Genomic DNA, 12,828 nt, shown 5'->3' on the forward strand with positions numbered 1-12,828 from the left:
AATTTCTAGATTTCTGGGTTCTGATTCCTAACTATAATATAAATAAAGAACCAGTAGACAGCTTAACACCGGCAATGCTTGGAACAGCGGCAAAGGCATAGCCGCATAGGGTTATGATAAGAGTTATGTGGGTTCGACCCCTGCCATTGTGTGTTTTTTTTCGGTTTTTTTTTACTTTTTGTCTTTTCTTCATTACATCAATAATACTTAAAAAAAAAAAAACAAAATTAGCACATATTTTGGTTATAGAAGGTTGAAGAAAAATATCTTCGTAGACATTTTATTTAATTTTGAATATCATTTTCGCTCGTTTTATAATAGGTTTTTGTTAATAAATTACATTATTTATGTTAAATATTATTTTTTATTTTAATCTATACAATTAATTTTTTTTAAGGGAATTTATACTATTATTAAAAGAAGAGGGTTTAGGGTGCGGCTATTGCCACCCTACCATTTTCTTAGTTCACCCTACAAACATTTGAATTATTAAAAGACTAAGTGCAAAATGACTAATAAGTACACTAATTTTCTAAAATCCAAATATGTAAGAAAAAAATAAATATATAAGTAATTAGTTAAATACAAAGACTACTTAATTTCTCATTGAATAACATTAAGAGTGTTTCTATTGAGACCTCCAAATCTGCTCACTTGACCTCACTCTATTATGAATTATTAAATTACATATATAACCTACTATAAAATGACTAATAAGGACAATAATTATACCAAAAAAATATTATATTTATTTTATATAGACTTTCCAGTTCAATAATATTATATTGTATTCTTTATTATTTCCCATATCTATTTTCATTTTTCAATTCGCTACATACTCATTAAAGCATTTATTTAATAAGAATTAAAAATATGATTAAGATAATGTGACATAAAAATGTATGATATATTGATATATATGTTGAACACATATTGGTGAGGGAAAACAAAATAAATCCTATTATAATTTATGACCTGAATATAAGTCTATCCATTATATTTGCAACAACAAGAAAAAAGTAGCAGTTATAAAAAATATATATATTTTAATAATTAATCATGAGGTACAAAAAGTAGAGAAAATAAATAAAGATTAAGAAAAAATGATTTCTTCAGTGTCTTTAACAGCTAAAATAGAAAGAAAGAAAGAAAAACCCACAGAATAGTTCATGTTATTTTCTTATTGATTAGAAATTAATTTTAAAAATAAATACCTTGTGTGTTGATTTATTTTATTTTATTGGAAAAGCGATTTATGCATGTTGTTTGATTAAGGTATGTATATGTAGTTAAGATTTATAGAGTAATTAAATCATTTAAATGACTAAGTTTTTTATTGTAAAGATAATAATTTATTTATGAGTGAGGTTATTTGAGGAACTTTAGTGAGGTTTAGTGAGTAAATTTAGTATTTAAAAATTTGATAGGAGGTGTAAAAAGCATAGAGGTCAAGTGAGTAAATTTGGAGGTTCCAATAGAAAAACTCTAACATTAATCTTTATCTTCTCAACCCAAATTTGAATTTATTACTATTTTTCTTTTCTTTTTGTTGCCTCCTCATCGTTAATTCGTTATTCAATTCAATAAATCATTACCTTTAACTTCATCAAAATCTTTGCAATATTCTTTATGAACGCCGAAAGTAAAAATTTAAAACACGAAGAAAAAAATCAATCTCTTCTTCATTGATCATAGTTGTAAATTTACTAATCTTTTTACATATATTGAAATAGAGAACATTAAAATTCCGTATAAAAAAAATAAAATAAAAAAAGAACATTGAAATCGAAAGAAATTTTTTTTAAAATGGCAGTAAATTAGATTGTGATTTTATTAGGAAACTTTAATAAATTTTAATTTTTTTATGAGGATAAATTAAATGAGAGATTTTTGTTAAAAATATTTATTTTCTAATTGGATATGTCATATAAGGATATTCTTGGAAACAGAAATATGTTAAATAAGTAAATTTAATAATTGAAATTAAAATATAGGGTGTAATGAGTAAGTATGGTGAACAAAGAAAATGGTAGGATGGCAATAGCCACTTAGCCAACACCAAACATTTTGACATAAAATGACCCTAAGAGATTAAAAAACTTTGAGAATAAATTAAATAATAAGGGTGAATATGACAATTAGAATATAGGTTTTTATTAAAAAGAAAAAAATCTCACAACCCACTTTTCCCTCCCACTATATTCTTCTAATAATTGTTTTATTCCATTCATTTTCTTTTTCATTGTCAAAAAAAAAATGTCACACATGCAGAGTATGCATGGAGAAATGGTAGTTATTAATAAAAAAATAACTACACTAAAAAAGGCTCGACCTAGTTTTTTTTTTTTTTTAATTTTCTTTAGAAACCTATATTACTTAAATATAATTTTGATTACGAGCATTTGAGTTTAATAAAATATAATTGATCATGTGGATCAAGACTTAAACGAATACTAATAGGGTAAATGTTTCAGCATAGCTATTTTAGCCCGCAATGATCACATCCAACAGTCAAATTAGCAAATTGCCTTTTCCTCCACATTGTAGGTATCGGAAGATATACGTTTGTATATAGCCAATTGAAAAGTTTGACCACACTAGTAGGAATGTAGAGATTTCGTGCATTTTGAGACATCAATAATGAGAAATAAAGGATTCGACATTGCTTGTACATTTACTCCATAGTAATATGAACCGTGTGAAAAAAATTAGCCTTGTCTGTGATTGTTTAGGCCTTGGTCAAGACAGACAACCGTTAATTACAACTGTCTACAAAATAACTTATTTTCTAAAACGATATTAATGAATCACTCAAACAGTTTGTGAGCACATGCTTTAATGCCCAAGCTTCAACTATTATTGTATAAATTTTTCAACTTAGGAGCTCTTCTTAATTAAATTGCTCTTTGAGAATTTTAATGAACAAATACGAAGGAATAATATATATTTGGTTGACCACGTGGATCAAAGACGGATGTGGCTAAATTTTTTACTATATGCATATAGTATTATGATCATCACATGTAACGGTCGATCTGACCAATTTATTTTTGGTCAGCCACGTTGATATTGAAATGTAGGCCTCATCAACAAACCCGCAAATCAAGTGGGCTGATGGAGGCCCGCAGGACCAAAAGCTCAGCCCAGTCCTTCAAAAAGCCAGAAAATACCCGGCCCGCCGGCCAAAAACCCTCTAGGCCCTGCCCGTAAAAGCCCGTAAACTATTATATTTGTGTTATATATATCTATATCTATATATATTTATAAACACACACACACACACACACACATATATATATATATATATATCTCCCTCTCTTGATCTCGACTACTATTCTTTCAATCTCCCTAAACTATATAATAACCAAATGACGTACTGGAGACATGGACTTCATCTCCAAGAATTATTTTTTTCTTGCATGGTTTGATTGATTCTGGTTTTGTATTTGTTCTTCAATCATATATATATATATATGGCCCTACTAAGGGATCCCTTTTTTAGGTATTTTCTTAGGTATTTTATAGGGATAGGGCATTAAACCAATTTTTTAATATTTTTTTTTATCACATTTTGGCATCTCAACCGTTCAGTTTTTAGATCCTAATGTGTAGATCACTTTTGCACATTTTCAGCCAAACGGTGATCGTTAAGATATCAAACTAGATTAAATCAATGGACGAACCAAATCTGTCAAACCTGAACCGTTCATACTTATAATCTTAAATCACTATTTTGAATGCCTTAATGATAATTAATTTGGCTGAAATTTTGCATAAGTGATCTACACATTATGACCTAAAAACTGAATGGTTGAGATGCTAAAATATGATTGAAAAGTTAGTCTAATGCCCTATCCCTATAAAAGACCAAAAAATGGATCCCTCATTAGAAGGGCCCTATATATATATATATATATATATATATATATATAGGAATATGTGTGTGTGTGTGTGTTTATATATATATATATGTGTGTGTGTGTGTGTGTTTATATATATGTGTGGAAGTTCTCATATTTCTATATAGAATATGTGCATATATATTCTACATATCATGACGACGTACGGTTGACCAATTTGATCGGATTAGAAAATATGGTGAAATTGGCTGGATTTTTTTATCACACTCATAATTTATTATAATAATCTCATTCAACGGTTGGTTTTTCCATTTTCTTTGAATTAATAGGGGTTGCTCTTTGGAATAAATATAGGTTTATAAAAGTAACTAAGTTTGACTTAGTTGATCGAATTTGAAACGAGAACCAAATTGGCTGGATTTTTTACAACCACCATAAAACATTACAATCTCTCCATCAAGCGGTTGGTTTCTCTAAATTCATTTTTCACTTCATGGTTGCTTTAGAATGAACCTCCCACAATTTAAATGCAATGTACAAGTCATACAACTTTATGAGGCTAATTGGTATAGGCCAACGTCTTTGTAATTAAAATTGAAAATTTTATCTTATGTACACGCACATCCATCGATTGGATATTTAAAGACGTAATGTAAAAAAATAAGCACGTTTCGCGGTCGTCACACCATCGGTCAACCAAGAAGACATACAAATGACAACGGTTGACCAATTCGATCGGATTCAAAAAAATGGTGAAATTGGCTAAGTTTTTTTTACCACACTCATAATTTATTGTAATAATCACATCCAACAGTCGGTTTTTCCATTTTCTTTGAATTGATAGAGGTTGCTCTTTAGAGTGTATAATATATAAATATATGTTTATAAAAAAATTAGTATCTTTAAAGATTATTATTGTTATTATTATTATTATTATTATTATTATTATTATTTTGAAACGTAGTATCTTTAAAGATTTATTTGTAAATAAAGTCCGGCTCGAAAAAGCCCGCAAGTCCCGCTTTATATGGATGGGCTTGGATCATTCGATTTACAATTAAGCCCGGCCCGGCCCAAGCCAGCCACGAATGGGCCGAGCCGGGTTGATGAGGCCTATTGAAATGTATACATTTCTATATAACCAATGAAGAAGTTAGACAATCTCATTAGGCATATCCAAAATTTCTATAGATCCGAGAAATAAAAAATGAAAAATGGTTAACTCAACCTTATAAGTGTGTTTACCACATAATATGCTTAGTGTGAAAAAATTGGCCTTGTACGTAGGTCATCATTATGGCCTTGATCTTTAACTTGATTACAAATATACAGGTCTGCTCATCTAAGGAACAGTTTTAAGAGACTGTGAGGGACAAATGCATCTAAACCACATGTATGAAATAAAAAAGCAGAAATTATAACAACTTAAAACTATGCATTTATTTTCAGCCATCAGATTCATTTGTCCCTCATAGTCCCTTAAAAACTGTCAGTTAGGTGAGCAGACCTTTCCTCTAAAACGTTGATAATGGCTTTGTCACGACTCTAGCTTTCAAGAGGTTCGTCACTTCACTCTCACATGGCCTATCTCCACCTACCCGCGACTGCACTCTCAATTAAATTGTTCTTCAAAAATTGTCATGAATAAATATAGGAGTATAAATGTGAATAAATTTTTATCGTATGCATATAACATCTAAAATATCGCATCCAATGGTCGAGTTTTGACCATATATATTCATTATCATTGACCATGTCCATATTTAATGGTACACTTTTATCTATAACCAATGAATAACTTAGACAAAGTTAGTAGACACATCTTTATTTTGTGATTTTGCGAAAATTCAAAATTATAAATAGTAGATTCGACCCCATTTATGTATTAGTCGCATAGTAATATGTATTGTGAAAAAAATTAGCCTCGTTTATCGTCAATTAAGACAATTACTAAAATGTATTTCTCATTAAAACGATTATACATAACATTCAGAATTTAAAATTTTGAGATTTTTAGAATTTAGAATTGACACAAAAATTTTACTCGAAAGTTTGTCACGAGATGTTAAGTTTAGGGTTGCCTCCTTGGCTCCTTAGGATTGGAATATTAGGCGGGATATTCAAATTTTTATTTTTTTGGGGGGCCATTTCAATTTTTTAAAAATACCGAGGTTAGGGATGGAACGACATCGTTTGAGAGGATATATAAACAAAATTTAGCAGTAGGGCTTTGTCTGGGATCCATTTCATTTCCTCTTGCTGGTGTTGTTCGTCCCCGACTGCCGACCTAGAAATTTCAGTTCAGAAACCCAATCTCTGTTTCTTTCGCCTCTCTTCTGTGATGAGAATCAAACACATTCGCACCTCTCTGTGTGCTGAGAGAGACTAGATGCTGATCAAAACGCTGCGTTTCGTCGGCGATCGTCGAAATCCGTATCGGAATGCAATCCAACGTATCTTCAACGACCTCAGGTTTGCAAACCCCATATTCAATATGCTCAAATTCAGTTCTGAGAATCATAAATTTCATTTTTTTTTTAAATTAAGTTGATGTTAATGGTTAATTAGAGCAGTCGGGCTATTGGGTTTGCTACATATTTGCTTCGATTGAGTTGATTGTACTGATACGGTGTAGTCAATTTAGATTAGAGAATCCAAATTATGGAGCAAAGTGGATTCCTTTTTGCATTGTTGATGGTTTTTGAGGACATAGAATCCTATCGGGACATTTCAATTTTTTTCATATACCGAGGGCATAGTCTATGCTCTGTTTGTTCATTGGTGCAAAAAGGATTGCATAATTACATCTCTGTATTCCAATGATTTTGATTTCCTGTTCCAACTCTCCTCATTTCGTCTTGTTTTTTATTACATAGACTGTAACCAAAGATTTCTACTGGTTGTGGCAATTTCCTCATGTTTAGCACAATAGAGTAAATGGTCACTTGGAGTAGTTTACATGCATAATATACTCTAGACTCTAGAAATCATCTAAAATATGGCTTCTGGATAGAGATGAGTTTTGTATTGAAAGTGCTATTTTCTTGGGCAGGGAACTTATGTTGAATGAATCAAAGCGGAAGTTGTGTAGTCTCCTGCTCGTGCTCTTTCCTTGATAGCAACCGTACAGGGTATAGAAACTTTTATCTACACCTTTTAGTTTATCTATATATTATTTTGCCTTTTTGTATCTCACTTTGGTTCTATCTAAAAGTTTTCTGGAAGAGTGTGGGCAGTGGGTGCTCTTTGTTGCTGGGAGAACTTGTGTCTAAAGAGAGAAGAAAATTAGACTTTTCTCGTGTGGTGATGAGGGATCTTTTGAGCAAGTATGGTGTGAGAAAGAGACAACTTGAGAGTTTGGTTTGACTATTGACGAGAGGAAGAAGATTGGGTTTTTATTGGAGTTCTAAGGTCGATTTCTTTCAATCTAATTTCTTTTCCTTATTTCCTTTTGGGAGGATCAGAACTATGCTGACATTCATTTCTGGGTTCCGTTAGTTTAATTTCTGAGTTGGTTAAATCCCTATTAAGTACCTTTCGACATACCCTTTAAGTTGTTTGAGAATTGTTTTTGAAAGAATTTCTATTGTGCAGATCCTTAGGATGCAGCGTATGGAATGAGTGCAGAGTTCATAGAGTTTTAATTTTGCTACTCTTCCTTTCTTTTTGTTTCTGTGTTACTATTTACTAACCTACTATCTTCTTTTGGGTCTGATCCCTTCGGTGCAAGGGATTTGTGAATGTGTTCTTTTGAAATCTGTATCTTCTATATTTGTATGGTAGAAACATACTAGACTTTTGAAAGAAGTAATAGTTTGGTTCCAACTTCCAAATTGAATTTCTATAAATGCAGGTTTTTTCTTCTTTTCTTCTGCTTTTCCTTTTCTGTGTAGTTCTCTATGTCATAATGTTGGGATTGGGGAGTGACAAGCTACACATACATATAGGGTGTTTAAACCTTAACATTGTTTGGGTTCATATCTTCAATGTTTGATTATGTTTGTAATTTAAATCAATTTACTTTCAGTCATAATTTATTATATTTTTCTACAGGTTGCTTTCCAAAGTTTAGGAAATGGTTCGGTCAGGATTGACAAGTGGTCAGGGATCAGTTTCTGAAAAATCTGTAATCATCAGTTGTTTTGGTGGACACACGTTACTGTTCCAGTAACTGAACAATATGGATGTGTAGTTCTAGGATAGTTTCTATCAAGGACAATGGGTTTTATGGAAATATTATTGGCCTTTTGAATTAACTGTTGTATCATGTTACCTCTTGGGTGTGCATTGATTAGTAGCCTTTCTATTCAAAACTGCATACTAATGAAATCTTGTGGACAATGGATTTTATGTGTTTCCATTGAATCATTGGTACTAATGTTCTTGTGCTTGTGATTTATAGTTGCCATGTTTTCAGTCATATATCGATCTACTTGTGGTTTATTAAATTGGTCTTATCATTTTGGCTTTTTACTCTGTCAAATCGATCCCACTAAATATTAGCTTCTCATTTCCTCCCTCAATTCCATACATCTTGCACATTCCATGGCATATTTAGACTTCTTTGTTGACTTCAACTAGAAGAATACTTCACAAATTTTGTTTTACTGCTTGTGTTGCTCCTGGTGATCAGTGTGCATTTGAGAACTAGTAATCTTCCACCTGGTGATCACTGTGTATTTATGAAAGCCTTTGATAGAACGTTTGACATGTATAAATTCTTCAGTTGACCTAGCTATTAACAAAAAGACCTCTGATTGGCCTCGCCAAACTCCCTACTTCTCGTTGGCTTTAATCTAAATCAAAATTAAGTCCTCATTTTCCCTTAGTAAAGTACTTGTTTTGCTTTAACTCCAACTTTATCTAGTTTTTGTTTACATTTGCTGTGAGGTCACCCTTCTGTGAAATTTTAAAGACTTGGGTGGCATTCAGGAAATCATAGTAGAAAGGGAAAACAATGTACACTGAGAGTGAGGTAAAGCTAATCAAATACATGTCACAAACTTTAAAAGAGCATCTGGCTTAGTACAAAAACAAATTAAAGGACTCGATACTGTTGTTGCCTAATCATTTAGCGTTTTATGACACATACAATAGGAGCATCATGCCTATGTTGAATCATGTGATCTCCGCGCAGCAACTTCCGGCGTATTCACCCTAGTATGCCCATAAGTCTATCATACAATACTGCTGAGGAGATTGGGTAAACTTCTTCCTCTCTGGCCGCGGGCAATGACTCCATTAATCAGCACCATGAGATTGCTCAGAAGCAAAAGCCATACTGAAGGAAACACCTGAAAGTTGGGAATGAGGCATAGCCTCTAAACCATATCAACAACAGCAAGGCTAATCCTAAGCAGGAATTCAACTCAAAAGGTCAGTAGTTGAGCACCCACCTAAGATGAAGGCATAACTTAGAATCCCCTAGAGAGAGCATAAACCTATCATACTAAACAAACAAATTCCATCAAAGAGAAATCTAACAACCTTGACAACGAAAATTCAGAGCATGTAATCCCAATGCAGATGAATTTAGTGCCACAAAAGATGAAGATAAAGGGACTCAACCAACACATTGACAAAATTGAGACTGTAGACATCATAATCCAGATTCAAAATAAACATTGATCAAGTCAAGAACTTATCCGGGATGGGATTAAAACCACCTAATTCTATAGCCGAATAACCGCATATGTCTGTAAAAGGGAAAATTTGTATGCCAAACAATAGCGCATCATCAGAAAATCAAAACCCCCTGCCAAAACCCATATGTAATATCCCACAATGCGCAGGAAAGAAAATCTATATTAAATACCAAGGATTTAACCAAAAAAAGATTAAAGTTTGCCTTTAAAATGGTTCTCATAAAAATAAAAACTGGATATAACAACCTACCTAAGCAAATTCAAAGTGAGAGTAAGTTAATCAAAATCCACAACTAACCAATATGGATATATATCATGATGCATTGATTCAATTAACTTGATAGGATATATATCATCAACTGTTGGAGAAGTAAGGTAATAAAATCTAAGATGGGAGATGAACATCAGAACTCAGAGACTCCAAGAAAATACGAGTAAATAAAATCACAACAAAAAATTCAGAAAATTGAGGCGTCCTCCTGCAATATCTCCGCCTGTGAATACAAACAAACCCATAACTGCTTTTGGTTAACTAATTCGTTACCTACAAACTGCCGCAATGAATTGGGTTTCGATGATTTTCGACTTCCTAGTGTTACTTAGATTGGGATCCCATATCAGAACAAACTTGGGCCGCCCGACTATGAACGATCAATTAACGGTGCCGACAATTCAAATACATGCTGCAATTCAAAATATTCTTCTCTCGTCTCAGATTTGAGAAAACCGGAGTCGGCGGCAACCTTGGAGGCTTAGAAGTTACTCCCACGAGCACCGCGTGTGGGGACAGTAAAATTTTCATCTTACTGCCTTTCACCTATTTTTGTGGTCAGACTTCAGTTCTTGACTAACCAACTCTAAACTAACGGAGGCTTTTAAAACGTTAGGCACGTGGTCACGTGCTGTCAGTGCCCAAACACTGTAGGTGCACTGAATACACTCCCATGAGAATGTGACGTTTCTGCTCTCTTCGCCACAATGCTTGGATGATGTGGCATTGTATCAACATTTCTTTTATGTTTTCCATGAATAATGTGTCGATTTCTCAACTTTGATTGTTTTTCAACAGCTTTAACGGATTTTTATAGTAGAAATTCCGTTGAAAAAAGAGAGCAGGAGAAGAGCAGAAAATAAAAAAATAAAATGAAAAAAAAAGGTATGAACCGTAGATTCATGATGTCAAACTATCAACACAAATTAAGCACAAGCAGAGTAAGAGAGATGATTTTCACTTTGTAGTGAAAAAGAGAAAGAGAGTTTTAGGAGAAAATGAAAAGAGGGTTTTGTCCTTTTGTTGGGGTTTAAGGGATTGGGGCAATGCAAACAAGGCCAAAGTTTTGGACAAAGTTAGGTATTTTAGTTTTTTTCTTTGGCGGTATCATAACAAAGTAAGATGGTTTTTTTTTTTTTTTGGAGATTAATGAAACTTCATTAATAATTACATATGAGAGTAAACCTAATGGGAGTTGCCCAAAACAAGGCCCAAGTACAAATAATCCCAATAAGGAAAAGTGTAACCCTAAAAATTAAATAAAACATCAACTCCTACAATACTAACACAGCCTCCGCCGCTGTCAGAAGCCAAGAAGCCAAGAGGATGTGAGAAGTGCTGAATTGAAGTGATGAGTACCAAATAACGGTTGCCAGAAAAATCCCAAAAAGCAGATCTAGTCAAAACCAAAGTTAACGGGGATGAGAGAAAGGAACAAATACCACACACCGACTTTCTTTTCTCTACCAAAGAGACTCAAACCAGGAAGGAAACAAAGCCACTGAAATGGGACAGAAGCTAATAGCAAAGAAAAAAACCAATGATGAATGGGGGTGAAACACCCATGTGTGAGCACCCATAACCCTCTAGGTAAGTGATTCTCACTTTTAAGAGGTAGCCCAAAAATCCTTCATGTAGCAGGTCTTTGGTAGATGGAGGGAAGCTGGTGTGAGGTAAGGGGTAAAGGGAATCATGGAGTTTTTTGGATGTGAAATTTTTTTGTGATGATCAGCAAAGAAAGGAGGAACAAGGTCCAAGGAGGAACAACGTCCTCTAGAACTGAACATACGCTAGCAAAATCACCACAAGGGGTGTGAGAGAAGCAAGGGGAAAAGATGAAGAACAGAGGAACTGAGAAAAAGAGAGACCAAACGAGAAAGGCCACCCCCAACTCTCTCTCAAGCCTTTGATCTAGATTTGGAGGGATCAAGTTCCGGGCAAGAGAGAAAGGGGGAGGGAGATTGGTTTTCTCAAATATGTTTTCTCTCTCTAGGTTTAGAGAGAGACGCTCTGACATCCCTCCAATCTTAAAACTTGATGTTTTTGGTTTGGATGGTTGAAAGTAAGATGGTTTAGCTATGAGAAATTGAGAAGAAAGAAGATGTTGAGTCGTAGAGACCTAGTCATGTGGCCCTCAAAGATGGATGCAGAACATTACTCTAATTCTCTTTTTTCTTATTCTTTTTCCCTCATTTTTTTCATATTCTAAACAATTTTTCCCTCACAGACCCAAAAATAGAAAAGATCAATTTTTTTTTCTTCAGATTTTTGGCACCAACAGTTTCTGAAGAATTAGGTGACTGACAATATGATACCTGAATTTACAAAGTTATCAACGTAATACCCAGACTCAATTTTTCATATCAACATCGTACCTGCAATCATTTTCAGTCACAACGCCGTCAATTTGACTATGTGCGACGCACGTGATTGGTTAAATGAGGCAAAAAAGACTGATTTGCCCTTACTTCGTTAAATTTCTCTCTTATTCATCATCCTCTTTCTTGAAACAGATCAAATCCAAAACCCAATTACACATTCATCATTCTCTCCGCCGCACCTGCAAATTTGTGCAAATTTCCCCGCCCCATAAAACTCCTCACTACTTTGGGATCCTCACACGACAGCACAACCCAGTTTAATCCCATAAATCTCAGCCTCCTTCCTTGTCAAAACAGCAGCCGTCTGGAGGTGGAGACTTGAGCCTAACTTGAGCTGGATCGAGATCCACAGCCATGGCTGTAATATCTCAGCTCGATGAAACTCCTCCTCAAAATCAACAGATCTCTCACTCTCTCTATTAGACAAACTCCTTGAGCATTGGATAAACCTGCCGAGGTAGAGGAAGTTCTCGGTGGTTCAGTTGGGTGGGTACTCAAGAAACAAGCTTTATGAGTAAGCAATTGGTACCTTTATTTTTTTTCTTCTTTTTTTTAAAGAGGATCAAAGGGCTTCACTCCTGTCCCCATAGTGACTCGAACTCATGACTTCGTACATAGGTAGTGGGTGCTCTAACCACTAAGCTAACACCACTGAGCAATTGGTACCTTTA

General features: G+C 33.8%; 2 long non-coding RNA genes across 4 annotated transcripts; one reads left to right on the forward strand and one right to left on the reverse strand.

Annotated features, from left to right (window-relative positions):
- Nucleotides 1-6,100: 6,100 nt before the first annotated feature.
- Nucleotides 6,101-8,238, forward strand: LOC112167384. Of its 2 annotated transcripts, XR_002923753.2 has the most exons (4): nt 6,101-6,332; nt 6,913-6,991; nt 7,075-7,271; nt 7,914-8,238. It is a non-coding gene; the product is annotated as an uncharacterized LOC112167384 (long non-coding RNA). The 2 variants fall into 2 exon arrangements; XR_002923754.2 differs by lacking the exon at nt 7,075-7,271.
- Nucleotides 8,239-8,839: 601 nt separating this feature from the next.
- LOC112167305 lies at nt 8,840-10,323 on the reverse strand. Of its 2 annotated transcripts, XR_005800279.1 has the most exons (3): nt 10,050-10,323; nt 9,257-9,309; nt 8,840-9,154 (listed from the first exon to the last, which is right to left on the reverse strand). It is a non-coding gene; the product is annotated as an uncharacterized LOC112167305 (long non-coding RNA). The 2 variants fall into 2 exon arrangements; XR_002923698.2 differs by lacking the exon at nt 9,257-9,309.
- Nucleotides 10,324-12,828: the final 2,505 nt, after the last annotated feature.

The sequence above is a fragment of the Rosa chinensis genome, chromosome 5 (genome assembly GCF_002994745.2).
Source record: "Rosa chinensis cultivar Old Blush chromosome 5, RchiOBHm-V2, whole genome shotgun sequence".
In the NCBI taxonomy this organism is placed as follows: domain Eukaryota; kingdom Viridiplantae; phylum Streptophyta; class Magnoliopsida; order Rosales; family Rosaceae; genus Rosa; species Rosa chinensis.